Genomic DNA, 23783 nt, shown 5'->3' on the forward strand with positions numbered 1-23783 from the left:
GGATCTAGGAATAATGGTGCATAGTTCCCTGAAGGTGGAATCTCATGTTGATAGGGTGGTGAAGAAAGCTTTTGGTATGCTAGCCTTTATTAATCAGAGCATTGAGTATAGAAGTTGGGATGCAATGCTGAAATTGTATAAGGCATTGGTAAGGCCAAATTTGGAGTATTGTGTACAGTTCTGGTCACCGAATTATAGGAAAGATGTCAATAAAATTGAGTATGGAGGAGGTTTACTAAAGTGTTGCCTGGGTTTCATCTCCTAAGTTACAGAGAAAGGTTGAACAAGTTAGGTCTTTATTCTTTGGAGCGTGGAAGTTTGATGGTGGACTTGAAAGAGGTGTTAAAAATTATAAGGGGAATTGATAGAGTTGACGTGGATAGGCTTTTTCCATTGAGAGTGGGGGAGATTGAAACAAGAGGACATGAGTTGAGAGTTAAAGGACAGAAGTTTAGGGGTAACATGAGGGGGAACTTCTTTACTCAGAGAGTGGTAGCTGTGTGGAAGGAGCTTCCAGCAGAAGTGGTTGAGGCAGGTTCGATGTTGTCGTTTAAAGTAAAATTGGATAGTTATATGGATAGGAAAGGAATAGAGTGTTATGGGCTGAGTGCAGGTCGGTGGGACTAGGTGAGAGTGAGGGTTCGGCACGGACTAGAAGATCCGAGATAGCCTGTTTCCGTGCTGTAATTGTTAATGGTCATATGGTTATATGGATTGGAGATTAGCTGGATAAGTATTGTTCGACATACAGGATATTGAGAGGATTTTAGAGGATAACTGCCGAGTGGACACTTCGCCTGGTGAACAGAATCAAGACAAAGCAATGTCAATAAGTTTGTGACACTCTGACTTCAGCAGAAGGGCAATAATTCCCGTCGTCAATCAGAATGGGATTTGCTTCCGTCTGTGTGTTTGTCTCCATTTGTCTTTGTAGCCCATTCTCTCTCGATCTTCTCCGACCGTTGTCTCTTCTACTTTCACTCATTTGCAATCATTACCAAGCACTCTACTCTCTGCCATTCAGCTTCTGTTCTACGAGTTCTCTCTCTCTCTCTCTCTCTCTCTCTCTCTCTCTCTCTCTCTCTCTCTCTCTCTCTCTCTCACTCTCTCCCTCTCTCTCTCTCTCTCTCTCTCTTTGTCTCATCATCTCTCCCTGCCTCTCCGGCATTTCTTCACAGCCTCTGTACTCATTACCTATATCTCCCATTCAAAGTCTCCCTCCCTTTTCAGTTTGGCGAAGTGCACAGACTCAGTAGCCCATCATCGCGCAAGGGGCTGAGCAGGATCAGGATATAAGGGAGTCAGTGCGTCGCGGAGCGGTCGTCGAAGGAGTGACCGTCGGAGCAGTGTGAGTCAGAGTAGCGGTGCTTTGGCTGATCGGAGCCTCGGCGAGGGAGGCCGAGGCGAGGTAAGGCGATAAATTGCGTTCATATCGCGTTTTCCCTCCAACTTAAGAATAGCGGTAATAACTGCAAGGCCAGTTTTCTGCTCTGGTTGTCAGACCTGGGATATCCGGGAGGCTTCCAGCCTCGCTGGTGGCCACATCTGCGCCAGCTGCATCGAGCTGCAGCTCGTTAGTGACCGATTTAAGGAAATTGAGCTGCAGCTCGATGACTTCGGCTTGTTAGGGACAGTGAGGGGGTGATCGATAGGAGCTACAGGCAGTTGTCATACCCGGGCCAGAGGAGACAGATAAGTGGATGATTGTCAGGAGAAGAAGGGCGAGCGTCAAGTAATGGGAAATATCTCAGTGGCCGTCCCCCTTAACAATAAGTACTCCATTTTGAGTGCTGTTGGGGAGTGCCTATCTGGGGGAAGCAACAATGGCCGTGCCTCTGGAACTGAGTCTAGCCTTGTGGCTCAGAACGGTAGGGAATGGAAGAGGATGGCATCAGTCAATGAGGACTCTTTAGTTAGGGGAACAGACAGGCTATTCTGTGGGCGAGAAAAAGAAACGCGGATGGTAGTTTGGATCCCAGGTACCAGAGTTGATGCTGAACGTGTCCACAATATCCTGAAAAGTGAGGATGAGAACCCAGAAGTCGGGATGCATATTGGTACCAACGACATAGGTAGAAAAGTGGAGGAGGCCCTGAAGAAAAAGAGAATAACAGGGCGTAAGGATGTTGCGAAGCAGGGCCTCCAGGGTGGTAATCTCGAGATTGCTGTCTGTGCCACGCGAATTGGAAAATAGGAATAGAATGAACTGGCGGATTAATGGGTGACTGAAGGATTGGAGCAGGGGACAGTGATTTAGAATTCTGGTTCATTGGGAACTCTTTAGACGCGGCTGTGACCTGTACAAAAAGGAGGGGCTGCACTTGAATCCGACGGGGATCAATATCCTGGCGGGGAGGTTTGCTCATGCTGCTGGGGAAGGTTTAAACTAGCTTTGCAACGGGTGGGAACCAAAGGGAAGAGGCAGAGGATGAGGCCATTGGCGCACAAGTAGTGACAGCTTGTTGGAAGCTTGTGAAGAAGGTTAGGGTGATGATAGAGCAAAGAAGCACTCATCCTGATTGTTTGAGATGTGTCTATTTTAATGCAAGGAGGATCATAAACAAGGCGGATCAATACTTGGAACTATCACGTTGTTGCCATTACAGAGACTGTGTCAGGGCAGGAACGGCTTCTGAGTGTGCCAAGCATTAGATGTTTGAAAAAGAAGAGGGACGGAGGCAAGATAACTGGGGCATGACATTGCTTATCGGGGATAGCGTCACCACTGCAGGAAGGAGAAGGTCATGGAGGGATTATCTACTAAATCAGTGTGGGTGGAAGTCGGAACAAGAAAGGAGGGTAATAACTCAACTGGGTGTTTTACAGCCAATTCCCCCACCCCCTATTTCACAATAGTAACAGAGACATTGAGGAGCAGATAGGAGAGTGCAATAATAACAGGTTTGTTGTGATGGGAGATTTTAACTTTTCTAATATTGACTGGCATCTCCTTGGAGCAAGGTGTACAGATGGGGTGGAGTTTATCAGGTGTGTTCAGGGAGGTTTCCTGATGCAATGCGTAGATAGGCTGTACTTGATCTGGTATTGGGAAATGAACTTGGCCAGGTGTCAGATCTCGTTAGGAGAACAGTTTGGAGATAGTGATCACAGCACGATCTCGCGCTAGAGAGCGATAGGAGTAGTCAATTTGAGATAACGTAATTGGATAGGGAGAAAATATGATGCTATTAGGCAGAACCTTCAGAAAATAAATTGGGCGCGTATGTTCTCAGGGAAAGGCGCGACAGAAATGTGACAAATGTTCAGGGAACAACACTGCGGACGAATAGCCTGTAACGTGCTGTAGATTTGTTTGTTCTATGCCCTATGCTCTATTTTCTTTTCTACTTGCACGAGATTGCTGTATCTTCGCTTCTTACTCGACTAATCTCATCGCTATCCTACCCTTTCTTATTGTGTCCTCTTCATCGCTTTTTCCTTCCTTCTTTCTTTTCCCTCACTTTCCTTCCCTCTGTCTCGTTCCTTCCCTTCCTCTTATTCTTGATTTCCATTTTTCTTTCCTTCCTATTCCGTTGCTCACTACTTTACCTCTTCTCATTCCTCTCCACCGCTATTTCATTCCGTTTCTCTTCTTCTTATCTTTCAACATTCTCCATTCCCCTTTCACTTACTTCCTCTGTACCCCAATTTCTCAATTTCACTTGCTCACGCTCTCCTCCCGTCTCCGCATTTCTCTCTCTCTCTCTCTCTCTCTCGCTGTCTCGTTCTCTCTCTTTCCTCTCTCTCTCTAACTCTCTCTCTCTCTCTCTCTCGCTCTCTCTCTCTCTCTCTCTCTCTCTCTCTCTCTCTCTCTCGTGCGTGTGCACATGATAAAAATAGTTTGGACTGCAAGCTTTCGCGCAGCTGGACTGTTGCGTACTCAAGGTGAATATGAGGAGACGTTCCTGGTTTTTTTGATTCATCGCACACCTCTACCTGGCTCTATCTGCCCATCATCCCTCCTCCATTTCGGCTACATGCCGTCCCCATCACTTGTGTATATTGGCTATCAGCCCTCTACACTCTCAGTCCCGTTCCATGGTTTCCATCTTGCACGACAGCTACTCTTTTACCTCCTCGGACGCTGCTTCGCCCACAGGGATCTTCCAGCAGTGTATTTTTATTGTGTTTTTTTTTCTTCTGCTCATATATGCTTATGCAACAATCGATCATTTGCTTCAGGATGAAGGAATGTGGTGGTAGGAGATGAGAGTGCAAGGCAGAGTTTGAAGCCACTGGGATTGTAGTTTCGGCAACACCGAATCTAGAGCGATCAATTAGGAAAGATTGTGATCCTTGCAAAATGAGGCACAAGCACACCCGGGCACAGGAGCACAAAACGGCGACTTTTTTTCTCTCTCAAAGTGGGAAATACAAAAGAACGATTTTCTGGCAGAGTGTAGTCCGTATGAAAGAGAGCTGAAAACGAGTACTAGAAGTAATTTTAAAAAGCGAATTGAGAAATGAAAAGGAAGTGTGAAAAAAATACCGGATCGCTCGGGCTGTGTGGGTCGGTCTTGCACAGAGTTTGTATATTATGGGCCCAATGGTTCGATTCTGTGACCTTCGGATTAGAAGCCTGAGCGGTCCTGCATTGGACAGGGTGGGGTTTTATAACCATTTCTTTTAACTGGAATAAATTGTCCAACATCCTCTCGGAGCGATGTTATACATATTAGAATAGCACGGGAAAAATCGTGCAAACAAATAATCTTCTGTACAACCCTCTTGTTTCCCTGCCGGAATTGCTCCCTAAATTCACTGATTACATCTGATTCCACCAACCTGCGACAGTTCCACGCTGTGTGTTAAAAGAAACTGTCGCTAAAATCCCGTCGTTTTAAGAAAAATCTCCTTCTTCTCCTCTTAAAGTTATGCCCTTCAGTACTTAAACTTATAAACTTACATATATGGTATGGCCCACGTATGAAATAACAAGTGGAGTTGAAAGTTGAAATATTAGGAAAGTTGAAATATTGTTTGTCAACGGAATGCGAGTGCACAGGGGTAAGACAGCCCAGTACATTCGGCAGTATCCGAGCAGGAAATCCGGGACAGTTTTTTGTATTGAAAAGTAATGAAGTCTTTTTTGCTTCTATCGCACCAGGATGGCCGAGTGGTTAAGGCGTTGGACTTAAGATCCAATGAACGAATGTTCACGTGGGTTCGAGCCCCACTCCTGGTAACTCATTAACAGGCTCACACCGAAGTTTTCGGGGCACAGAAGTATTTCCACGTTTATTACATTTAAAATATATATTTATTTTCCACAACACTCAGGTGGGAGCCGGGGCGACCCCACTTCCGACACATTCCTCCACCACCCGCCCCCGTGATCTCGTTAGAGCGAAAACAGGACAGAAGGCCTAAAAGTACCGCGATCTCTCAATCAGTTTGCAAACCCCACTGCTTCCCGTTACCCCAAACACAACAGATTCTGCAGATGCTGGAATTCCGGAGCAAAACCCACAAAATGCTGAAGGAACTCAATAGGTCCGGTAACGTCTATGGAAATGAATAAACAGCCCACGTTCCGGGCCGACTCCCTTAATAAGAACTGGAAAGGAAAGGGGATGACACCCTGATATAAAGGTGACGGAGGGGAAGGAGGACAAGTCAAAAGTTGATACGTGAAACCAGGTGGGTGAGAAAGGTAAAGAGCGGGAGAAGAATAAATCTAATGGGAGAGGAGAGTGGGCCATGTGAGAAAAGGAAGCAGGATTGGCTCCAGGAGAATGTGATAGACAAGAGAGGAGAAAGATAAGAGGTCAGAGTGGAGGACGGAAGAAGAGGTAAGGGGGAGAAGAAAATGACTGGAGAAAAGTACTGGTCGGTTTGAAGCAACTACTATATTTGACAAAACAAGATACAGCAGGCATCATATTGAAGCCCTTTAAATCGACTCTTTCGATATTTTATGTGCTAAACATCAAAGGACAATTACATATTTACAATGCATCCATAATGCGTTCTTTGGAAGTATACACCTCCCAATTTTCACTCACACCACAGACATCTAAATGAATTTTAATCAGCATTCTCTGGCCCGTGATACAAAGCTTTTGGGAACCTATTGTTCAGAGCTGTATTTTACATTAAATCTACAATGTATGTTCGAATCTGCAGGCCAGTGACCGAAGTCAGTTACGTTAATTGCTACATGTGCTAGACTCAGAAATCTGCCAAACAAAGGCAACGAGCTGGAAAGAAGAAATCTGATAGGAGAGGAGAGTGGACCATGTGAGCAAGGGAAGAAGGAGGGGCACCGGGGGAGGTGATAGACAGGTGGGGTGAATTTGGAGTCAGAGTGAGGAATGGAAGAAGACGGAAGGAGGAGGAGGGGAAAAAAATACCATAAGGAGAAATCGATCAAGTTGAAGCCTACCTGGACGGATGATGAGGTGTAACTCCTCCACCTTAAGAGTCGCCTCACTGTGGCAGAAGAGGAGTCCACAGAGTCCAGACAATCATGTCGGGAAGTGAATGGGGATTGGAATTAAAATGGTAACCGAGAAATTCTGCTTTTGGCAGATGAAGTGAGGGTGTTCGACAAAGCAATCCCTCAATTTCTTTCGGGTCTCACCAATACAGGGTATCAGGAACACTGGGTACAACAGAGGCACCCGAAGCTCGTAGCAGTCTGATGCCCCAGAAAGAAAAGCTTCTTTCTGGGAAAAAATGCAGAGGAGACGAAGGAACTGATAAAAGTGAAGAGCATTTTACAGGAGACAGGGTAGAGAGAGGTATAGTCCAGTTACCGTGGAATATAAAAGAAAATGGTGGCGTAATTGGTTCCAGAGACGGAGACAGAGCGATCGAGAAATGGGAGGAAGGTATCAGAAATTCTCTAAGTGAATGTTAGGGCATGGTGGATGTTGGATGCAAAGTTGAAATTGACAAGTTCAGTAGAGGTGCATGAAGAAGCTCCAATGCCGTCGTCAGGGTAGTTTAGAAAGAGCTGTGGGGCATTCGTACCTGTAACACAGAAGTTTGAGAGCGGCCCTGATGACACTGATCACGTAGGACAAGCACTTGGCAATTAGACAGAGACCCAGCAGGACGAGAAGTCGTCAGGATCAGCAACCAAAGCAGGAGAGACATGGTATTTGAATTATAATCAACAGTAGGACATTTCGAAAATGTGACACAAGAGAAGCTCATTGCTTGACGGCAGGGTCATCCGACATTCCATGGAAAATAGGTGGCCAATCAGAAAGAGCATGTGTTAAAAGAGCCTCTTAGTTTCTCACTATCGTCCTCTCTCCTGCGTCTTCTTTTTGCAGCTGTATACTTCCTCCTCCTCTCTATTCAACACTTTCTCTAGTCGGTTTTTCTCACCTGTTTCCTGTCTCTCCTTCTCCCCCCTTCTCTTTTCCCCTCTTCCTTTCTCTTTTCATTTTCTCCCTTTTTCTTTTGTCAGTTTATTCTATTTACCTTTCTCTCTTCCCCGTCTCCTTCATTCTCCCTCTTCGCGCTCGCTCTCTCTCTCTCCCTCTCTCTCTCTCTCTCTCTCTCTCTCTCTCTCTCTCTCTCTCTCTCTCTTTCTCTCTGTCCCACATTTCAGCACTAAGATCCCTTGATGTGAGTATACAAGGATACAAGATCTAACTTCCATAAGGAATTGGTGGCTAGCTTCTCTTGTTGCTTTGGAAGTACAGTCGATTAATATCACAGAGGAGATATTTATATTTTAAATTATTTACGCGACAATGTATATGGAGACTCGAAAAAATGAAAGCGGGTGAAAGAAATGAAAGAGTGAAGAGGGAATCTGGAATTCTTGAATGACCAGGTCTTTCTCTTTTTGCTAATGATCGCTCATTGATCAAGCACCCAGTCAGCATCTCAGACAGGCTCTGTCTCTCCATCGACGGTGAGACAGCGAGAGCGGAGACCAGCTGTTCCGATGCTACAACCTTCCACGTTGCATTTACAATTGCCCGTGTCGAGGAATAACAGGCTGTCACTCTCCATCAAAAGAGGGAGAGAGAGAGGGTGGATCGCTCGAGTGAAGTGGCCTTCTTCCGACAGCAGCCGGCGATTAGAAACCACACTTATATACATCAGTAGGTAGATGAAGTTGGGTGAGCAAGTGAAGAAAAGACAGTGGATGGTAGGTGAGAAGTTGAATCGAACGGGTAGGGAATGATGGACAGATGAACCAGGTGTGGAAGTGCAGATGAAAGAATAAGGACAGGACTGAAAGGTGGTAATTGGAACTAAATGAAGTAGGGATGATGGACAGGTAGTACCAGCTGTGGAGAGAGCAAATACCAGGGAGGGAAGTGAAGAAAGGGTGGCGAGGCTATCAGGAATTGGGCAATTCAAATATTGGACATGCCTGAGGTCTTATACAACCGGGTTCAAGAACAGCTGCTTTACTTCAACAATTCGTCTTTGAACCAACCACAAACCGGCAAAACCATATTAACCAGAGTTTGGAGCAGTGTGACCATTTTGATCACTTTGCACGAAAATGGGCTTCATTTTTTGGTTCAAATTGTATCCCTTCTTGTTAAAATGTCAATGTTTTTCCGGGGAATGACGCTTTTGTTTCTGTGTCGATTTGCCTCATATGTACGCATTCTCTTATCCATCCACTGTCGTAAGAGCTACCACCAACTCCCTTGCCACTTTATCTCTCTCTCTCTCTCTCTCTCTCTCTCTTTCTTTCTCTTTCTCCCTCTCTATCTCTTTATCTATCTACCTATGTATCTCATTATCTTTTTCTTTCAATGCCGTTGCCTCTCTGTTCCCCCCTCTCCCTCCCTCAAAACCCACCCCGTTCTATTTCTACATCTCATTTTCCCAGTTTCATTCTTTTGTTGTCCCTCGTCTTTCTATTGTTTTTCTCATTCATACTTTTTCATTATTCCTTTCACTTACTCTGCCAATCAATGTTTGATGTTTTCCATTTATCTCTTTCCTCTCTCTCTCTCTCTCTCTCTCTCGATCTCAATCTCTGTCAGTCTTTCTTTCCCAGTCTTTCTGCACCTCCTCTCTTTCTATCTCTATATATCTACTATATATCTATTTATCTCATCCTGTCAGGGACTGCCTATTCCATTCCCTGTCAGATTGCCACCTAAGTTCTGTGATTGCATCTGATTAAAACATTTCATGGCAATTCCTGATATTAACCACGCTGTGTGTAAAAATAAACATAACCATCACTTCCGATTGTAAAATAATTTCTCATTCCTCTCCCTTTCGGTTTTAATCGTATAGCTTTACATGTGTGGCATAGCCCACGTAATACACTACATGACATGTTGAAAGATGGAACATTAGGAAAGCAAAAAAATATATTTCTTTGAATGCAATGCGAGTACACATGGGTACATTCAGCACTATCCGAGCAGGAATTCCGGGGAAGTTTTTCAATTTGAAAGTAAGGGTTTACGCCTTTGTGTTTCTGTCAGACCAGGATGGCCGAGTGGTTAAGGCGTTGGACTTAAGTTCCAGTGAACAAATGTTCACGTGGGTTCGAACCCCACTCCTGGTAATTGATTATCAGTCCCGCACCGAACTTTTCATTGTAAAAGGCATTTCGATGCATATATTTTCCGCACACACACAGGTGGGGGGCCGTTTGGGACCAGAGACATCCCACGCATTCCACCGCCCTGCCCCGTTAACTCATTGGAATGAAAAAAAGCCCGCAAACTCCTCAATCCGGTTAAACTCTCACTGCTTCCCGTTACCCCAAACACGAGAGATTCTACAGATGCTGAAAATCCAGAGTAAAACGCAAAAAATGCTGGACCGGAGTTCTGCAGACAGCAACTATGGAAATGCATAAACAGTCAAAATTTCAGGCCGAGGCTCTTTAATAAGGATTGGAAAGAAAACTGGAAGAAGCCAGAGAAGAAATAGGATAAGTGACAAGATGACAGGTGAAGTTGGGTGGGTGGAAACCTGGAGAAGAGGGAATCTAATAGGAGAAGAGTAGACCATGTGAGAAAGGGAAAATGGACGGACGCCATGGGGGTGTGGTAGGCAGGTGAGGAGAAGAGCCAGAGTGGGGAATAGAAGAAATCGGAAGGAGCAGGAGGGGAAACAATTACTGTAAGGAAAAATCAATGTCTATGCATTAAGTTGGAGCCTACCTAGACGGATTATGAGGTGCTTTTCCACCGAGGTCTCACCTTGGCAGAAGAGGAGACCATACAGTCCAGTACAACATGTCAGAAAAAGAATGAGAATAAGAATTAAAATGGTTGGCACCGGGAAGTTCCGTTTTTGGTTTTGGCAGATGAAGTGAAGGTGTTAGACAAAGCAGTCCCTCAATGTCCATTGGGTCTCACCAATTCAGGGTATCGGGAGATCTGGGTAAATAGAGGTATCCAATGCCCTCGATACTCTGATTCCCGAGAAAGGAGCGCCTCACCTGGGAACAGATGCAGCGGAGATGAAGAATATCGTTTTTACAGGAGACAGGCTAGCGGGAGGTATAGCTAAGATAATCCTTGGGATATAAAAGATGTCAGTAGACAGTTTGTCTCCAGAGATGGAGACAGAGAGATCGAGGAATGGGAGAGGGGCCTGAAATGCACTGTGAAAGCAAGGGCATGGTGGAGGTTGGAGGCAAAGTTGATGAAATTGACAAACTCAGCATGGACTCATGAAGCAACACCAATGCAGCCATCAACGTAGCGCAGAAAGAGCTGGGAACATTACCTTGGAGAGCTTGAAACATGGACTCTTCCACATAGCCAATGAAAAGAGAGGCATGAGGCCACTATTTCCTCTTTGGGGAACAGGTATGTGGCCGCGCAGTAACTGAAATGCTCCCGCGCACATATTTTCTTTTGTATAATGACAATGTAAGTTTTCTTTGCTGTGCTGCATTATACCCTTCAATTAATCAATTAAATTAAAAGAACGCGATTTTTTTCAATTTTCATTCCAAATATTCATATTATGCATATTACAAAAATAAATTAAATGCCTTGCAGTTTCCAGGCCATGTAAAAATTTCCTACTCATATTAATGGTTGGTCCACAGAGCTGTAAAAACATAATTAGAGGGATGACGCCCATGCACTTCACCCTGTGTATTTTCAACATGTACAAACAGCGTTAAGGGCCGAGAGACTACTCTTTTCCATAGATGCTGCCTGGCCTGCTGAGTTCCTCCAGCAATTTGTGTGTGATTATCGTTACTACCATCGGGAGGCGCTACAGGACTAGAAGACACATACTAAACGATTCAGGAACAGATTTTTCCACTCAGCAATCTGAATTTTGGCCGATGCATGAACCCATAAGCGCTAGTTCATAATTCCTCGTTTTATATCTATTGTTTTGTGATTTATAGTAATTTTAAGGCTCAGCAAATTTATTACTGCCGCAAAAATAACAAATTTCACATCATATGTCAGTGATAATAAGTCTGTTTCTGAATCTTGTCCTGATGGAAGTTCTCGGCCCCGAACTGTTTATTCCCCTCAGTAGATTCTTTCCGACCTGCTGACTTCCTCCAGCATTTTGTGTGTATTGCTCTGGTTTCTCCAAAGATCTGCAGAATCTCCAGTGATTCATTTATCTCTCTCCCTCCCTTTCTCTCTCTCGCTCTCTCTCTCTCTCTCTCGCTCTATATATATATATAGAGAGAGAGAGAGAGCGAGAGAGAGAGAGAGAGAGAGAGATCTGTCTATCTATCTATCCACCAGTCTATCTCTGTCTCTCAACTCTCCCACACCCCACCCCTGCAGAGGACATAATCCCTCCATGAAAAAGATATTACACTAAAGTCTGTCTGTCTCCCAATGCCACTGACTCTGTCACTCTGTCCCTATTCCTCTCTCTACTTCTTCTCATCCTCTTTGTTTTCTCACTCTATCTCTTTATCTCTCTTGGCCTCTCTCATTCACAGCGTCTTTGCCTCTATTTCGGTCTCTCGATCTTCCTGTGAACATGGAATACCAAACCAAATCTACATGTCCAACTGACTGTCAATTGCTTGTCTAAGTGTTTGTCTACTCTGATTATACAACACCGAAACAAGTCAAACTGCCTACCATATGATGATCAAGCATCAAGTTTCTATCCGCATGAATCGTTGCAGAGAAGCAACACCCACAACATGCAGGAGGGACTCAACAAGCCGGACAGCATTGATGGACAAGAGGACTGTTGACGTTTCGTTCCAAAACCTTTTGGCAGTCTTGCTGAGCTCCAGCGTCTGCATATTTTCTCTTGTTTGCAGTTGCAGTTAGGAACCATTTTCAGCAGCCTAGCCCATTGCTCTTCTGCCTTGGTAATTCAGGAATTTAAGTAGGTAATATAACATGAGAGTTTTTCATGATTCAGGGATGTCATCATCTCTAGCGAATGAACTCTTCAGTCCTCAAAAAGCAGTATGGAGCAGGGGTCAAGGCAAAGATGAATATCTACAGGTCCATGACCTGAAGAGAAAGATTCGTGCTCACGGCTTGCTTCCAAAGTGGAACATTTCATCCTGCATTTCACCCAGACTCTGGATGTCTGAGCAACGATCATGAACAAACTCAGAACCTTTGCTTTTAAAGACCACATCCTGCACATTCATTGCATCCATCATATACACGAATGGTTTTGAGTAAGATGTAGGAAGTGTGATTAGCTTGCAGATGAACCCAAATTTGAGGAGTTTTCTCTTTGGAGCAAAGTAAGAAAGTGTAGAAGATTACAAGAGGATTCAATTCTGTGGCTAGTCAGAGCCTATATTTCTCCCACAGCAGCAACGGTTAATACCAGAGAGTAACCTTTTAAGGAGAGTGGAGGAAAGTTGAGTGCAGATGTCAGATGTAGGAATTTACACAGAGAGTGATAAGTGGCTGTAACACATTTTTGGGAATGGTAGCAGAGGCAGATACATTAGGGACACTTAGGAGACCGTTGGATAAGCATAGGAATGAAAGAAAAATAGAAAGAGTCATGGGCAGATTGGGAGTGAAAGGTCAGATTGATCATAGAGTCGAATAAAGATCGGGACAATATCATAGGGTGAAGAGCCTGTATTGTGCTACACTGTTCTCTGTTCATTCCATGTTCTAAATTGGTGGTGTAGTAGACAGTCAAGAAGGTTGTCTAAGGTTACAATGGGATATTGGTCAATTGGACAAGCGAGCTGGGGAATAGTACGTGGAATTTATCTCAGACATAAAGGTGAGAAATGATAAAGTTTCAGAACATCAACTGGGGAGGGGCGATGAATGCTGAGGAGTATTGTAGAGGAAACAAGCGTTCTGGTATAGATACATTCTATCCTAAAACTGACACAGATTGACAGGATGGTGAAGAAGGCATTAGACACACTTACCTTCATTGCATGGGGTACCGAATACAGGAGTTGGGATGACACGTTGCAACTGTACAAGAATTTGGTGAGACCAAATCTGGAGTCGTGTGTGCAATTCTGGTCACCCAGCTATAGCAAGGATTTCACTGAGCTGGCCGGTGTATAGAAAAGATTCACAAGGATGTTGCTAGGAAGGGAGTGCTTGGATTATGAGGCAAAATTGAACGGGCCGCCAATGAAAAAATATGGAGGAAGTCAAAGGATAAGGCAGCATCTATTGAGAGAAATGGCGACAGGAATGATATTGTGAAGCTGGAAAAGGGTCAGAAAAGATTCAAGGTGGAGAGAGAAAGGGGGAAAGAGGGAGCATTGCACTGGAGAGAGCGCAGAGGAGATTCCCCAGGATGTTGCCGGCACTGGAGGGCTTGAGTTATAAAGAGAAACTGGATAGACTGGGATCATTTTCAGGTGAGTGAAGGAGGCTCAGATGTGACAAGATAGTTTTATAACATTGTGGATGCTATAGATTGAGCTAAGCATCTACTTCCCATGGTGTTGTTGTCTAAAACTGGAGGGTTTAAAGTGAGAAGGAAGATGATTCAAGGGAATCACAGGGGATAAACCTGTAATAACATAGAACATTAATTAATTTTGTAGCATTTTTTATCAGATCTTTCATTATGAACTGGAAGCTCCAAAGTACCAGCTGAAGTTTGGCAGAGAAACTTATATCAAGGCAGAGAGTGTAGGATGGGGAACACTTGGCTGGATTTCAAGAGGATTTCTGTCAACTGTATCCCTCGTGTGTAATGACAATTGGTTCACTTTACTCTCAGCATCAGCAAAACTACTGCCAAGGTAAGCCACTTAATTTTAAAAAATTAGGATGTCTCTTCTTCATAAACATTTGAGGGCTGCTCATTCCAAGGGAGAGCAGCTGCGGTAATGCTCCATGTCTTATTCTGACTGCTCGGCAAGGGGAAAGAAATGTCCCATTATTTGACTGTCCGTGTTTCTGCTACTGAAAACATTGCCTCCAACTTTTAGGCCGAGCATAATTTAACTGGCTATTGTAAGTTGCCCGATTGTGTGTGTATACTTTATACTTTATACTTCATTGTCGCCAGACAATTGATACTAGAATCATCATAGCGATATTTGATTCTGCGCTTCCCACTCCTTAGATTACAAATCGATAGTAAATATTTAAAATTTAAATTGTAAATCATAAATAGAAAATATAAAAATGGAAAGTAAGGTAGTGCAAAGAAAACGAGATGTAGGTCCGGATATTTGGAAGGTACGGCCCAGATCCGGGTCAGGATCCGTTCAGCAGTTTTATCACAGTTGGAACGAAGTTCTTCCCAAATCTGGCCGTACGAGTCTTCAGGCACCCGAGCCTTCTCCCGGAGGTAAGGGGGACGAAAAGTGTGTTGGCTGGGTGGGTCGTGTCCTTGATTATTCTGGCAGCACTGCTCCGACAGCGTGTGGTGTAAAGTGAGTCCAAGGACGGAAGATTGGTTTGTGTGATGTGCAGAAGGAATAAGGAGAATAAAAGCAGAAGAACGCCTGAGTACTTAGCACGACTGCCACAGAGCTCGAGTGAACCTGGTTCAATCCTGAGTTCGGTAGATGGAAACTGGGATGATCCGCCAGAGTGGCTGGTGGGAGAAGTAACAGTAACAAACTTCAAGAGGATTAAACACATGTGGGATTAATCTAATTACCCAGAGTCATTGAAGCTGCACTCAACCAGGCAAATGGTCATTGCCCCATCACATAGATAGACAAGATGATGAACCCTGCGGCAATGGGCCGAAGGGGCTGTTTCTCTGCTGTGCAACTCTTTGTGATTCCCATGGTGTTCTGTTGACCTCCCTGTACTCCTCCAGGTGCAGAACCCTCGGCTTGCAAGGAACTCAGAACCCAAGGCCTCATGGAAGAGCACTTCAAAGATTAAACAACCTCTGAGTGAAGATACGCTTCCTCTTCTTTTCCACCTAAACAATGCTGGAGGAGCTCAACAGGTCAGGCAGCATCTATGTGGGGAAATAAACACTCGATGTTTCAGGCTGAGACCCTTCATCAGGGCTGGAAAGGAAAGGAAAAAAGGGCAGAATAAGAAGGTGGGTGAGGTGGAATAGAAACTGGCAGGTGGTAGGTTACATCAGGTAAGGGGGAAGGGGTGATGGGGGAAGGGGGCTGAGAAGTTGGGGGTGATTAGTGGAAGAAGGACTGAAGGAGAAGGAAATATAATACGATTGAACTGTGGACTACTGAATAAAAGGAAGGAGGTTGGAAACCAGTGGGAGGTGTTGTGCAGATCAAAAGCACAGGGGAGGAAAGTGGTAAAAATAGTTGACAACGCAACATTCAACAGTTATAACAGAACTAGATAAAATCATTGTGCTATACCTAAAATGATCCAGTTGCACTGGTCAATGATTATGTTTCCTGAATACACTTGCATGTATCATACATATTTTGAGCTGCTGACAATAACAATCATCAAATTTCCCTGGAAGGCAACATCTTTTGAAAGCACCTGTATTTTTATTTCAATTCACAACTCAAATCAACTAAAATGTTGCACATCATGTAAGCTGAAAAAGTTTTCTACCGTGTCCAGGCATGCTCAGGCAGGATGGGGGCTGTATGGTAGGACAGGTTTAAGAAGGTTATAAAGCATCATACATACACCGTTCTATGCTTTGCATTTGCACGTATGTCGGTTTTCGATCATGTCGATGCTGATGCTCTACCCGCATAGCATATTTTGTGTACTCATTATAATAAAGTGATTGTATTCTCAGGAGTATTTGTGATAGCGAAATGGCTTACCAATGTTGCAACAGCCGTGATTCTTTCTTTTTACATTTGTAGTGAATAGTTGGGACATGAATAGAAGAGGCCCCTAATCATTCCCAGACGGCATCATGTTATATCCCTCCTTGTGCAATATTACCATGTGGAGTCACAATATCAAGGACGCTAATTTACCGAGAGCGCTGTCCGCTCAGATGGCTATGGCTACTGCAATCCGGGTGCCAAAGAGTGTGTAAGCAGCTTGATCTTCAATTGCATCACCTGCCGTAAGCTTCGGGGGACATGTGAAGTCCGGAAAATGGCTGACTTCCTTCCTGATAGACTCAGCATGGAACCGCCTGCTACGCATGTTGGTGTTGATGTATTTGGACCCTGGACCATCTCTGTGCGCCGTAGGAGGGGTGGCACGCCGAAAGTAAAAGATGGGCAGTTTTATTTACCTGTTTAAGCATCAGAGCTATCCACCTGGAGGTCATAGAGACAATGGACAGCTCAAGTTTTATAAATACCCTGAGAAGGTTCCTGGCGATCCGTGGGCCAGTCAAGGAAATCCGTTATGACCGGGGAACGAATTTCATCGGAGCGTGCTAAGATCTAGGAATCTCCTCCAATGTTGATGAAGGTACGGTGAAGAGGTATCTCTCAGAAAAGAGGTGTACCTGGACATTCATTCAGCCTCTGTCCTCCTATATGGGAGGTGCTTTGGAGAGAATGATCGGCATCACCCTCAAAATCCTGAACTCCATACTTCTCCATCCAGGGCCTTCTAGACTCACTCATGAGGTGCTCACCATCTTTATGGCCGAGGTGATGGCCATTGTGAACAATAGGCCTCTAGTGCCCGTGTCTACAGATGCAGTAGATCCATTCATTCTCACTCTTGCCACGCTGCTCACACAGAAAAGCGGCCCTTATCCCATTCCTCCAGGTGAGTTCGACAGCAAGGACCTGTACACGAGACAGTGGCGACAGGTGCAAAGCCTCGCCAGTACCTTCTGGGACAGATACTTGTTTACCTTGCAGTTACGAAGGAAATGGACGTCCAGTAGGTCAAACATCACACCAGGATCTGTGGTGCTCATGAGGGATTGTCAATCCAAGAGAAGTGACTGAAAGATACTGGCATGGTATCTCAGGCTGACGGACAGGACGCAGCGAGTAGGAATAAAAGGGGCCTTTTCTGTTTGGCTGCCGGTGAGTTTTGTTCCTCCTCGGAGTCAGTATTGGGACAGCTACTTTTCACATTGTTTGTCAGTGATTTAGATAATAGAATTGATGGCTTTGTGGCAAAGTTTGAGAATGATACGAATATAGGTGGAGGAGTAGAAGTGCCGAGGTAGCAATACGATTGCAGCAGACAGACAAATTGGAAGAATGGATTAAAAAAAAAAATTGGCAGATGAAACACAGTGTTAGGAAATGTATGATAATGCATTTTGGTAAAATGAACAATAGTGAGACCATTATCTAAATGGGGCGAAGTTTCAAATCAGCAGGGCTGCAAAGGGACTTTGGAGTCCTCGTGCAAGACTCCCAGAAAGTTAATTTACAGGTCAGGTCTACGGTAAAGAATGCAAATGCAATGTTGCCACTTATTTCAAGGTTAATAGAATATAAAAGCGAAGTGATAATTCTGAGCCTTTATAAGACCCTAGTGTATTGTCAACAGTTTTGGGCTCTATATCTCAGAAAGTATGTGCTGTCATAAGAGGGGAGGTTTACAGGGATGATTCTGGGAATGAAGTGGTTAACATCTGAGGAGCGTTTCGCAGCTTTGGGTCTGTACTCACAGGAATTTAGAAGTATGTGGAGAGATCTATTGAAACGGAATGCTAAAAGGAGTAGATAGGCTGGATATAGAGAGGATGTTTCCTATTGTAAGGAGTATCCACAACTAAAGGGCAGAGCCTCGTAAATGCAGCACAATCGTTTAGAACAGAGGTAAGGGTGAATTTATTTGGCAGAGGGAAGTGAATCTATGGAAAGCTCTGCTATGTACTGTGGTGGAGGCCAAGTCCGGGAGTATATTTAAGGCGGAAGTTGATCATTTCGTGAATGGTCAGGGCGTCAAAGGATATGGCGAGAAGGAAGGTGTATGGGGTTGATTGGGATCTGGAATCAGCCATGATGGAATGGCGGAACAGACTCGATGGGCTGAATGGCCTAATACTGCTCCTATGTCTTGTGGTCTTACACCTGACAGTGATACTGCCAGTTTGAATGCTCTCCGCAATAGATTTATAGAAATTTGCGAGATTCTTTGGTGACATACCAAAAGTCCTTGAAAATTAGCCGTTATCGTGCATTCTTTGTAGCCGTATCGATATGCTGGGCGCAAGATATAGACACCTAGGAAGTTCAAATTGCTAATTATCCACTTCTCATTCCTCTATGACGACTGGTATGCGTTACTCCTGTTGCTATTCGTGATGTCCACTCATTAAAGTCCACAATCAATTCCTTGGACTTACTGTAGTTGACTCCAAGTTTGTAGCTGTGCGACACCTCAACGAGGTGAGATATCCCTCTCCTGGACGCCCTCTCGTCACTATGTGAAATTCTCCCAACAATAGTTGTGACGTCAGCAAACTGATAGATGGTATTTCAGTTGTGCCCAGCCACACAGTCGTGGGTGTGGAGAGAGGCGGCAGAGAGCTCTCCCTGTTGGGGTTCCAGTGCAAACTGTCGATGACACAACACAGCACATCACGGAACGCCCCTCCCTAAACTCTATCTATACCTCTCACTGCTTCTTTAAAATAGACAGAATAGTTAAAGACTTCACTCCGTCCAGCCATTCTCTCTTCTGACTCTTTTACGTTGGCATATGATACAACCCCTGAAACCCTGAAATCACGCACCACCAGGCTCAGTGACAACTGTTATAAGACAATTGTATAGTTCCTTTCGACGAAAAGATATAATTTTAACCTTATTCTCTCGCGTTCTCTCTCGCTCTACATACTGCTCTTTCAACCAACATCATTCTCGCTATCTCATTGCTCTCCACGTCTCACTCTTTCATTCACTTACTCCCTCCCTAACCTTCTCCATCAATTGTACCGCCATCTTTCCCCCGCCAGATTACTGTTCCTATCTATTTCCCCTTTTGCTCGGATACTTGCAGTTATTTCTCATTCGCAAAACATTATCTACGAATTAGTTGATCTCCACTCCTCAAAGGACACTGCTATTCCAGGTTCTGGGTGTGCTTTAATTCTTGTCCCTCGGCCCCTGCAACCTCCAGTAGCCTCTGAGCAAGGAGCTGTGTTGTCGCCTGAATGGGATGGTGTTCGATGTTCAACAGGAAATGGTGGGGCGAGGGTGCCTTCTAATGCGCCTAATATATGCAGGATGAGCCTTTGGCCCGAGCCGTCGCTCTGCATTAATGAGTGCTGATCCGAGCAAAAATACGCAGCGGAATCGGGCTCAAAACCGCTGGAGATATTTCAATGGAACCAGTGGCCATTTCTGTCCAAACAACCTGAAATCCTGACCGATGTCTTTTGCTACCGAGTTTCGTCCTCGTAAATCAAACACATGACCCTCGCAAATATTTGGGTGCGCCACTTCCAATTTTCTAGCGAAAGACGTCCTCCAACGACCTCTTACTGCATCACACCACGACATATTTTATTGGAAGCCACAGTCTCCTTGCCATGCATTGTTCCCCATAGCACAGAAGTACACGGCGGAGTCTGACACAAGACCTCTAGAGATATTAAAATGAGCCATTTTTTCTGCCTCTCTACAAAGCAGCGGTAAATCTCACTGGACTTTCTGGAGATCCGGAGGTATATAACTTCAGCAAGTACTTTGGAGTTTCCCCAAGATGACAAATGTATCAAACACAATGCACTGACGCCATTGTAATTATAGATCAGTCCTGCGATCTGCCCTTTCTCAAACGTTAATTCAGGCGACTGCTGAGTCACTGAATCTTGCCCACTCGCTCCTTCACGAAAAGGGCAACCAATATAATCCAAAGAACGGACGGAACACATGGTGTCGATTGAAAAGCAGCTTACTTCCAAATAGTTAGTTACGTTCACCGATATTGCAGAATAAGATTAGTCCTGCTACCCGTCTCAGCATGTGTAATACTCGGGCCGTTGTTCAGTCAATCGATTTATTGGTGTGAACAAAAGCTCCGGTTCCCAATCAGAATTAGTAGTGCCTCACTTCGTCTGCCTGTTTCTGTTAGTCTTTACAACCTATTTTCTCTCGATCCTGCACCTTGCCTTGTCTCTCCTACATCCACTTATCTGCAATCTCACTCACTCATTCTCACGCAGACAACCATCTGCCTCTTCCTTTCTCGTCGTCTACCTCTCTCTCCCTCTTTCAAACAAGCACACACACAGTATCGCTCCCTGTCCGTACCGCATTGATTCACAGACTGTGTCCACAGTCGCCATGTTCGTCGCCCTAACTCTTCCTTCCTTTCTACTTGCACGAGATTTAACTACCTCCGTTACTCATTCTACTAAACTATTCATCGCTGTCCTTCCTTTTCTCAATTCCTCCCCTTTGTCGTTCATTCCCTCCCGTTTTTAATCCTTTTCCCCTCCCATTCCTGCTCTCTATCTCGTTCCTTTCCATCCAACTATCCATTATTCACTTTTTTTTCTTTCTTCCTATTTCATCGCTCACTACTTTGCACGCTTTCATCGCTCTCCCTTGCTTTTTCCTTCACGCTCTCGTCCTCTCTTTCCACGTTATCCTTTTCCATTTCTCGGGTTCTCTCTGTACCCCCACACTCAATTTCAGTTGCTCGCACTCTCTTTCCGCTGCTTTTCCGCTTCCCTCCCTCTCTCTCATCCAGCGTATTGCTCACTTGGCCACCATTCCTTTCGCTCTCTCACTTCTTCATTGCCCTCTGGGCCGCCATATTTCACTTACACTACTCTCTCTCTCCCTCTCTCTCTCTCTCGCTCTCTCTATCCCGCCATACATCATCACAATCTCACCCCATCTTCCACTGCACTATCGCTCTTTCTGAGAACGCTATCCACACGTAATATACATGTCTCGCCTTCCTCCCCGCCGAGTCCGAAAGTAAGGGACACGCCACTGAGGACAGAGGGAAATGGGAACGTCTTTGCTCGGCAGTGGTCGGAGCGGTTTAGTGAGGGTATTGAATCACTTGCTGCTCGGCGCTGCAGACTTCAATAGCGCCACACCGGGGAGGGTACATTTTTGACAGGGTACCATGGAAGGAACTTATTTGATGTAGTGAGTGTGACTCAGGGCGCCCTCTACAGCGAGAGCCCACTACACTCAGGGTGAGTTTTTGTCCTGATCCGCCGTCACTCTGGAACACTGTGGTCTCCACGGCGCAAAGATACAGGGCGGAATCCGGCATAACAGTCTTGGAAATACTTAAATAAAACCGCTGGCCAGTTTTGTTTAGAGAACCTGAAACCCTGTCCGAAATGCCTTCAGGCCGATCCGCGTTTCCAGAGCTGAATATTGTTAACAATAGTTTCAGAGATTTTCCAGAATGTTGAGCGTACCAGAAATAGGCACTGCCTGTTTCCGAGTAGCTGCAGCTCAGCGACGCTGTCTGACCTTCCTCGATCATTAATTCCCTCCGATCTTGTGTCACCGAGATTGCCGCACTCGTACCTGTAACAAATCCCAGAGTGTGTGAGCGGCGCCGGATCGCACTGAACATGAAAAACACGCGCTAACCGATTAACCAGAGACTCACCAGGGAGAGCAGCCGTTAGAATCAGCAACCAATACATGGGAGACATGGTGTCTGCATTACAATCAATATAATTTATGAAATTGTGACTCGATACAAGGCAATACCTTGACGTCAGGACCAGCAGGGACTTAATGGGAGACAGGAGGCGTGTCTCTCGCACCTCATTTGTCACTTACGCAAGATAAAGGATTATGAAACCAATCAGAGCAGGCGTGTCTTAACGGACTCTCTCAGTTTCTCTCTCTTGGTCCTTCTCGCCCGTCTTCATCTCGTCGTTTGAATTCTTCGCACATCCTGTCTCCTTCCCTTCTTTCTCTCCCTTAATCAATTTCTCAACTGTTTGCCGACTCTTCTCTCCTTTCTGTTTTCCCCTCTCTTTTCCTTTCTCATTTGTTCGGAACCACTTTTATCCGTTCTCCTTTGAAGTAAGTGAGCATGTTGTATCGGTCTTCACTGTGGAAGACACCAGCATGTGCCAGCTGTTAAAGGGTGCAAGGGAAGAGAAGCGAATGCAATTACAATTACAAAGGAAAAGCTGTTCAAAATGCCGAAGAACCAAAAGATAATGTCATCCAGACCCGACGAACTGCACACTAGGTTTCTGTAAGAGGTAGTGGTAGAGATTGTAGAGGCATGAGTAATGATCCTTCAAAAATCATTGGATTCTGGTATGGTGGCAGAGGTTGAAAAATTGAAAATGCTCCTTTAAGGAAGGAGGAAAAGAGAAAAGAAATTATAGACCAGTTATCTTGACCTCAGTGGTTTGAGTCAATTGTTCGGGATAAGTTTATAGAGTACTTGGTGACACAGGACAAGACAGGGCAAAGTCAACATGGTTTCCTTAAGAGAAAATCTTGCCTGACGAACCTGATGGAATTTTCTGAGGAGATTATAAGAAGGATAGATTAGAAAAAAAACATGTAGTGGATGCTGTATATTTGGATTTACAGAAGACCTTTGACATGGTGCCACACAGGAGGATGCTTACCAAGATAAATGCCCATGTTATTACTGGAATGGTTAGATCATTGCCTGATTGGTAGGAGACAGCGAGTGGGAATGAAAGATATTTTTTTCTGATTGGCTGCCAGTGACTAGTGTTGTTCTGCAGGGTTCGGTGTTCGGCTTCTTCTTTTTAAGTTTACAGATGATGCGAAGATTGATGGAGGTGCAGGTAGTGTTAAGGAAACAGGTAGGCTGCAGAAAGAATTAGTCAGATTGGGAGAATGGAAAAGAGAGTTGCAAATAAGATACAAAGTTGGATAATGCATGGTCATCACTTTAGTAGAAGAAATAAATGTGCAGACTATTTCCGAAACGGGAAGAAAATCCAAAACCCTGAGATGCAAAGATGCAAAGGTACTTGGGAGTTCTTGTGCATAACTCCCAAAAGATAAATTTGCAGGTAGAGTCGGCGGTAAGAAGGCAACTGCATTATTAGCAGTCATTTGAAGAGATCTAGAATACACGAGTAGGGATGCGATGCTGAGGCTTTATAAGGCACCGATGAGGTCTCACCTTGTGTATTATGAACAGCTTTTGGCTCCTCATCTAAGAAAAATATGCTGCCATTGAAGAGAGTTCGGAGGAGTTTCACAAGGATTATTCGGGGAATGCAAGGGTTATATCATACGAGGAACTTTGACAGGTCGAGGACTGCACCTAATGGAATTGGGAAGAATAAGGAGGGATCTCATTGAAACGTTTCAAATGTTGAAGGGCCTAGACAGAGTAGATATGAAAAGGATGGTTCCCATAATGGGGGGTCCTGGACAAGAGGGCATAGCCTCGGGATAGAGGCCCGTCAATTTAAACCAGAGATCCAGAGAGATGTATCCAGAGGGAGGTGAATTTGTGGAATCTGTTACCACCTGCACCTATGGCGGCCAGACCGTTAGGTGTATTTAAAGCAGGGGTTGATAGGTTCTTGTTTGGCCACGGCACCAAAGGTTACAAGGA

At 44.8% G+C, this 23783-nt stretch overlaps 2 non-coding genes across 2 annotated transcripts; both read left to right on the forward strand.

Annotated features, from left to right (window-relative positions):
• The first annotated feature begins 5102 nt into the window (after nucleotides 1-5102).
• trnal-uaa (transfer RNA leucine (anticodon UAA)) lies at nucleotides 5103-5185 on the forward strand. The gene has a single exon. It is a non-coding gene; the product is annotated as a tRNA-Leu (tRNA).
• Nucleotides 5186-9422: 4237 nt separating this feature from the next.
• trnal-uaa (transfer RNA leucine (anticodon UAA)) lies at nucleotides 9423-9505 on the forward strand. Its single transcript has one exon. It is a non-coding gene; the product is annotated as a tRNA-Leu (tRNA).
• Nucleotides 9506-23783: the final 14278 nt, after the last annotated feature.

The sequence above is a fragment of the Mobula hypostoma genome, chromosome 10 (genome assembly GCF_963921235.1).
Source record: "Mobula hypostoma chromosome 10, sMobHyp1.1, whole genome shotgun sequence".
Lineage (NCBI taxonomy): Eukaryota > Metazoa > Chordata > Chondrichthyes > Myliobatiformes > Myliobatidae > Mobula > Mobula hypostoma.